General features: G+C 36.5%; 1 protein-coding gene across 3 annotated transcripts in view; it reads left to right on the top strand.

Moving 5' to 3' along the window:
• LOC133648570 (dnaJ homolog subfamily C member 5-like) overlaps positions 1-2758 on the top strand; it is a 12210-nt gene extending 9452 nt beyond the window's left edge. Inside the window, exons 7-8 of one of the 3 annotated variants that reach the window (XR_009825890.1) lie at positions 1065-1332; positions 1609-2758. The gene's annotated coding sequence lies outside the window, so the exon portion shown is untranslated. Of the gene's footprint in view, positions 1-1060 lie in introns of all 3 variants that reach the window. The other 2 variants (XM_062044793.1, XM_062044794.1) reach the window with 2 other exon arrangements.
• The last annotated feature ends 4742 nt before the right edge of the window (positions 2759-7500 follow it).

The raw sequence follows: 7500 nt of genomic DNA, 5'->3' as shown, positions 1-7500 counted from the left end.
TACTCTAAAGCTTCATTTCTAGTATTCTCCTTTAAAAAATATGTACTGTAATACGTATGCCTATTAAAGTTATTTAATATATGATTTATTTATAAAGTGTAAATGTAGCCTTAGTGTATTAAATACTTATCTTAACCAACAGTGTGCTCCATCTGCTGGAATGTTTATTCTTTACACATCTGACCAATCAACACATGTGCATAGTTTGTCAAACGAACACCACCAATGGCTGTGTTATTATTATTACTTTTTTTTTGTTTCTAACATGTCCTGTCCAGCCACTTAGGCAAATCATATTGTTGATGTAGATGCCCATATCTGCTGTACAGATTTGTTTTACAAAAGAGAAGTGTAGGATATTTCTCTTGTTGCACTATTTGTGTTTGACTTTATTAAATGGATAAATTCAGTATTTGGTGCCACCGAACTGGAGCAGGAGGGGTTAGAAAGAAGATAAAAAAGAAGACAAGAAATTGTGGCAACATGAGGGGGATAAGAGACAACAAAAAAAAACATTGTTATATATTATTATTACATCTTATTGTATGCTTTGTCGTCTGCAAGTTGCAAACATTCTCGTGCACATTTGTGCATGTTTTACAGTTGAAAGTTGATCGTAACCTTTCGTTCATGCTTCAACACAATGCACGTATTTTACCTGCACTTTTGGTGAGAACATTGAATAACTGTTGAGAGCGATCGATAGAGGGTTTTTTGTTGGTAAATGAGTGAATGATGAGTAATGAGCAAATGAATGAATCTCTGTCAATGTAAACAAGGAAGTGAAGACGTAGGGCGATGCGAGGAGACATTTGATTGTTTATGTTTGAGTGCTGCTGGCACAAATTTGATTGGCCAAATGTGCAGGAACTGGTCGATTTTGTATTAATTGAATTGGCGTGATTGCAAAATCCTGGAGGGACTGATTATCATTACTAATAGGTGAAACCTCTCGTCCCTTTTTAGACAAAATTCAATTAACTTTTATTAACAAGATCTTTTTTTCTCCAATAGCTGGGACACCTGTGTTGTGTTTTAACCGTGCTCTCCTTAAAAATAGGAAGCCCCGCCCCCGTCATGTTCCAGCCACATTAGCGTGCCAGCGCCAGCAGCGCAGAGATGAACCAGCCTAAAGCCACCAGCCGGCTCAGACCCGCCATCCTGATCCCCAACCTGCAGGGGACGTCCAATCTGGGGGAGCTTCCTCCTGTCCTCAGTGAAACGTGTCACGACGCCATCTCGCTGTGGATTCCTTCCTCCATCTTTTCTCCACATGCGAGTCAGGACCGTTCCAGGGACGCTCCAGGACGAGTAATGATGCAACACAGGAAGGTGACTCTCATACATGATGGTCAATATTCCAGTTGGACCAGTTCCTTTTCAAGCGGTGTGAGATGGGCAGGCAAGAATGCATGATTTTGTCAGGATGCATGCACTCCAGTCCCGCTGAGACACGCCAACTGTGCTCCCAAACCACTCGTCTTGTGCCACTAACTAGCAAACAAAGAAAGCCAGCAGCTTCAGTGAACCATGATCAGCTGAAAAAGGCTAATAATTGCTTGTGAAAGAGCTCCATGTAGCCACATAACTTGTGTCTGCTCCCTGCAGATGATGGATCCAAGTCCCTCAAAGGCAATGCAGACCCTCCTGTGTACAGTCCATCTTGTCTGCAGCTTACAATGATTTCCTGCTAAATTCAGCTCAAGCTCCGAAAAATCTGCTCTTGTCTCTTTTCCGCCAATCCCGATGTTGACGGATGCGTGTCCACATGACGGAGCAGGAAAGTGTTTCTTCCTGAGCTTTGAAAGGAAGTGTTGTGCCTTGATTTTAAAGAAAAAAATTATTAAAAAAATACAACGTGACACTTTTGTTGTCAAGTAGAAATCCACCCAGACTCGTTTGCCATTTTCCGCATTCTCCCCTATTTCCACGTGGTGTTGTCCAAGAGGAGCATCCTCATTGAGCCAGGCATACACTAACCGTCAAATGAAATAGTCTCAATTCAATATGACCGCGCCCTTTTTAAGTCTGAACACTCACTATGCAAAATCATCCATTTCAATCAAAGCAGCAATTTTAGATGACATCTTTTCTCATTATTGTCAGTTGCGAATATTTGGGAGGGAAAATCAAATGTGCAGGTGTTCTTTTGGCCATAGTTCCATTAAAAAAGCACACATTTTACCTTATGAACTGCAATAAACTGACGTGGACATTTAAGAAATTTAGATATTCTTGTGAAAAGCGGTGTTCTCTGCCGTAAACATTTGTGTTTTGCAAATTTGGGCAATTATTTCCGTGAAAATGTGTAATTGACAAAAAGAAAAAAAATGTCCACTGCAGAGGATGCTGCTTCTCAGGAGGATATACATTTAAACTTTTGTTTATTCAGCCAAACCTGTCATTTTACTATATAACAATTAGATGTGTCAATACTTAAAAAAAACTACAATTTGTATTTGTTTATGTATATAACTTGTGAAACCTGATGACATGTTCTTATCAATGTTCAAACTGTAAATATGCATTTTTAAGTTAATGTTTATTCATGTGTGGTGTATTTGTAGGTTAGCGTGTTTTTTTAAGATAGGAACTCCAAGAGGACCAGTTGGACAATCTACCTTTTCATTTAAAAAAAAAAGAAAATACAATGAAACAAGAGCAGCAATGAGTTATTAACATAACTATCTTTTTTTCGTTGTCCATCTGTGTTTGTGCTCTGGAATTCGACCAAATAAAAAGGCATTTCATAATTCCATTCGTCTTGGATGCAATGGAATTATGTGCAGTGTTTGTACCTCCCGTCCAGCAGATGGCGACTCTTGGTCTGTATCACAGATGTTCAGCCTGGCAATGTTCCTGCCCAAATGAGGAAAGGGATGAATAAATTAAATTAAAATGTTTTTTTGATTTACCTGTGAATTAAAAATGTTAGTCGTTTTTCATGGATCATTTAATTTCATAGTTATTTTTTCAATGAATAAGGCCGATAAGTTAACATCAATGTGTGCGAATGTAATGGGTTTGTCCAATTTATGTATCTGATTCTGAGTAAACCACCACTTACCAGTGGATGTCATTGTCAACACCTGTGTCTTTCTGCTTCCGCCTTTATAAATAGTGCGATAATCCCATTACTGGCCAAGTCTTCTTAGTGGCTCGTCTTCATTCTGCCCATTAGCAGTTACCTAGTAGTTAATTGTTTACCACAATCTGCATGCGGGCTCAAAGATGAGAGGCGACAGTAGGAGAAGGTGTTAGGCTCGTCTTCACCGGACAAATACAACACAGACAGATTCAAGTTAACTGGGAGTGATGTGCGATACCAAGTAATATTCAGGCTGATATTGGCAATACTGATCCGATACCGATGTGCAAATTTGCCTAATGTGTCTGCTATTTTTATTTTTTTTAATTGCGTATTTTTTTAATATTAAAAGAAGCAGAAAAAAATCTCATCAATTATTTACCTTTCAATTACTTTTTAATCAGAGTTAAATTTGAGATTAGTCTCTTACGTACTTTAGGAAACTACTACTTCTTGAATTTACATACTGTAGGTCAGTGGTCCCCAACCACCGGGGGCCGCGGACCGATTGGTACCGGGCCGCACAAGAAATGTAAAAATTTTTTTTTTTAAATTTTTTATTTATTTTTATGAAATCAACATAAAAAACACAATATATACATTATGTATCAATATAGATCAATACAGTCTGCAAGGATACAGTCCGTAAGCACACATGATTGTATTTATTTATGTAAAAAAAAAAAAAAAAAAATTTTTTTTTTTTTTTTCAAATACACCCCTCCCCCTCTTCCTGAACTTACAAACCTTAGGTAACTACTACATCCTGAACTTACAAACTTTAGGAAACTACTTCTTCCTGAATTTACATACTCTAGGTCAGTGGTTCTCAAATGGGGGTACGTGTACCCCTTGGGGTACTTGAAGGTATGCCAAGGGGTACTTGAGATTGTTTTTTAAAATTCTAAAAATAGTAACAATTCAAAAATCCTTTATAAATATATCTTTTGAATAATACTTCAACAAAATATGAATGTAAGTTCATAAACTGAACATCAAATCAAGTAGGCTATTCCATTCATTATCATAAACCCAGAGTTTCCCCCATGGCCCATGCCATAATGGTTTGACCCTACCTGGCGCTGCCACACAGCAACTGTCAATCAACTATCGACGGTAGGTTGGAGTTCAAATCCCAGCCGAGTCATACCAAAGACTATAAAAATGGGACCTATTACCTCCCTGCTTGGCACTCAGCATCAAGGGTTGGAGTTGGGGGTTAAATCACCAAAATGATTCCCGGGCGCGGCGCCGCTGCTGCCCACTGCTCCCCAAGGGGATGGGTCAAATGCAGAGGACAAATTTCACCACATCTAGTGTGTGTGTGACAATCATTGGTACTTTAATCTCTTAATCTTTAATGTAGAAAACAATGGAGGCTTGGTTAAATTTAAAACGTAGCAGTAATGCAGCTGAAAACAAGGAGGAACATGCATGTGCCAAAGAAGGCCAAACCTGAGCCGGCAAAATTCAGACAGTATTCTGAAGAATATGTGTTAATGGGATTTAGGCTTCGAGTTGTTGGAAAGGTTTATGCACGCATAATCCTAAACAGGCTACAGATACTTGCAGATCGTATCTATCCTGAATCCCAATGTGGTTTCAGGGCTGGAAGATCAACGACCGACATGATATTTTCAGTCAGGCAGATTCAAGAGAAGAGTAGAGAACAAGGTCAACCTCTTTACATGATGTTCATAGATCTAACTAAGGCTTTCGATCTTGTCAGCAGGAAGGGCCTGTTCAAGCTACTATAAAAGATTGGATGTCCTCCAAAACTACTCAGCATGTTGATCTCTTTCCATTCCAACATGAAGGGAACAATCTTGTATGATGGATCTTGTTCGGACTCCTTCTCTATCAACAGTGGTGTTAAGCAGGGCTGTGTCTTAGCACCAACTCTTTTTGGAATATTCTTCTCTATACTCCTGTCCTACGCTTTTGACACATCCATTGAGGGTGTCTATCTACACACACGGTCTGACGGCAAATTGTTCAATCTGGTAAGATTACGTGCGAAAACCAAAAGGAGGTCAGTGTTAATCCGAGAGATGCTTTTTGCAGACGATGCTGCTCTTGTTACCAACACCAAAGAAGCCTTACAACGTCTAAGTGACTGTTTTGCGAATGCTTGTGAACAGTTTGGACTTATAGTTAGCCTGCAGAAAACCAATGTCAGTGTTCAAGGTGCTGCAAATCCTGCTATCAAGATGAATGGTGTCACTTTAGAAGTAGTAGATAATTTTATATACCTAGGCTCGACAATCAGCAATAAACTCTCGCTTGATGTTGAACTTGACAGGAGGCTTGGAAAGGCAAATACCATCATGGCTAAACTAGCAAAGCGAGTATGGGAAAACAACGCTCTTACTCAACATACAAAGATCCGAGTTTATCAGGCCTGCATTCTCAGCACTTTACTCTACGGAAGCGAGACCTGGACTACTTACATGAGACAAGAGCGTCGACTTAACGCTTTCCACATGCGATGCATCAAACGTATCCTTGGTATTAGTTGGCAGGACTATATTCCACACAGTGTCATTCTCCAGCGGGCTAATATCCATAGCATGAACTCTCTTCTTAGCCAGCGCCGTCTTCGATGGCTGGGACATGTTCGGCGGATGGAGGACGGACGGCTTCCCAAGGACATTATGTATGGACAACTGGCTGCTGGTTCCAGACATGTTGGTCGTCCCTCCCTCCGGTTCAAGGACGCATGCAAGAGAGATCTGAAGGCGTGTAATATTCCCTTAGATACAGGGAGATACAGGCGGAGAACCGAAATATCTGGTGTCAAGGGGTTAGACGGGGAATTGCAGAGGCTGATTTGAGGAGAGGCCAGCTCGCAGAGGAGAAGAGAGACAGGAGGAAACGTACTGCAAATACCATCGCACAGCAGGAGCGGGATGAAGTCTCTACACATGTTTGCATTAAGTGCAACAGGGACTGTCACTCAAGAATTGGCTTGTACAGCCATGCAAGGCGTTGTCAACAAACATGAATGTACCGTATCAACAAAACATCAAGTTAAAATGTGAAAATTATAATTAAATATGTGCATTGTATAATTACAACACTCATTAAAACTGAAAAGATATTACTAATAATTGACTAAAATAGAATGACAAAACGATTTAAATTATTAAATATTTTTTAAATAAATTAAATAAAAAATTAAACATCAAATCGACATAAGTGTCTGACACAAGAGCGTAAATTAGCATGGTCATCTGTGACTAAGCTGCCAAAGAGTATACTCTATTTTATTGTTTTTATACCATTGTTTAATCTTAAAGTCTTTATTTTTAAAAGGCATGTTACATTTTAAAATTGTGAAGTTTTTTGGGTGGTGAGCACTAATTAAATTCATTTCAGTGGGAGGTGTTGATTTAAGATACAAGTGTTTTAAGTTTAGAGCGCTTTCACGGAACCAATTAAGCTATTCAATTGAGACTACTTAGTGCATGTACAATAGAGGCCAAAATATATTTTGATCTTTTTTCACTTAATGTAATAATGAAATGTAAGAAATAATTGTATGCAATTATTAACCTATTTGATAATTAAAATAATTAATATTCATGTAAAAATAATTAATAAAAAATAAATTATTGGCAATATTTTAAACGTGGTTTGATTTGCAATTGTATTCAAATTATTCTAGAATATCCAAGTTGAGGTCAATGTATTTTTCTAATACCTTTTTGTTTTCAGTCATCCTTTGTCATGTTCACACAGGTCTATGAAATAAATACATGATTAAATCTTTAATTATTAATAACATTGTGAAATAATTCATTACATCATAACATAATTAAATAAATCACTAAATTGTGAAATAATTAAATAATTAAATAGTCAATTAAATTATAAAATAATGAAATACATAATTAAATCGCTAAATAATTAGTTAAATCACAAAATAATTAAATACATCTTTAAATAATTGAATAAATCACCAAATTATGAAATTACTAATACAATTGTGAAATAATAACATTGTAAAACATTTAAATAAAAAAAATGTTGAATACATCGTTAAATAATGAAATAAGTAAATCGCTAAGATATAAATCAAATTATAAAATAATTAAATATATAATTAAATTGCAAAACAATAATTAAATTACAAAATAATTAAATACGTATTTAAATAATTAAATAAACCGTCAAATTATGAAATTAGTAATAAAATTGTGATATATTAAAATTGTAAAAAAATTAAATAAAAAAACTATTAAATACATCATTAAATAATGAAATAAGTACATCGCTAAATAATCAACTAAAACACAAAATAATTAAATTAATCATGAATCAATTAAATCTTGAAATAATGAAATCAATAATTAAATTATAAAAAATTCACTGTAGTTTTGCATTACAATTTAATGACACATTTAAAAACA

Source organism: Entelurus aequoreus, linkage group LG04 (assembly GCF_033978785.1).
Source record: "Entelurus aequoreus isolate RoL-2023_Sb linkage group LG04, RoL_Eaeq_v1.1, whole genome shotgun sequence".
In the NCBI taxonomy this organism is placed as follows: domain Eukaryota; kingdom Metazoa; phylum Chordata; class Actinopteri; order Syngnathiformes; family Syngnathidae; genus Entelurus; species Entelurus aequoreus.
The sequence above is the reverse complement of the archived record's forward strand: the minus strand, read 5'-3'. Positions and strand labels throughout refer to the sequence as shown.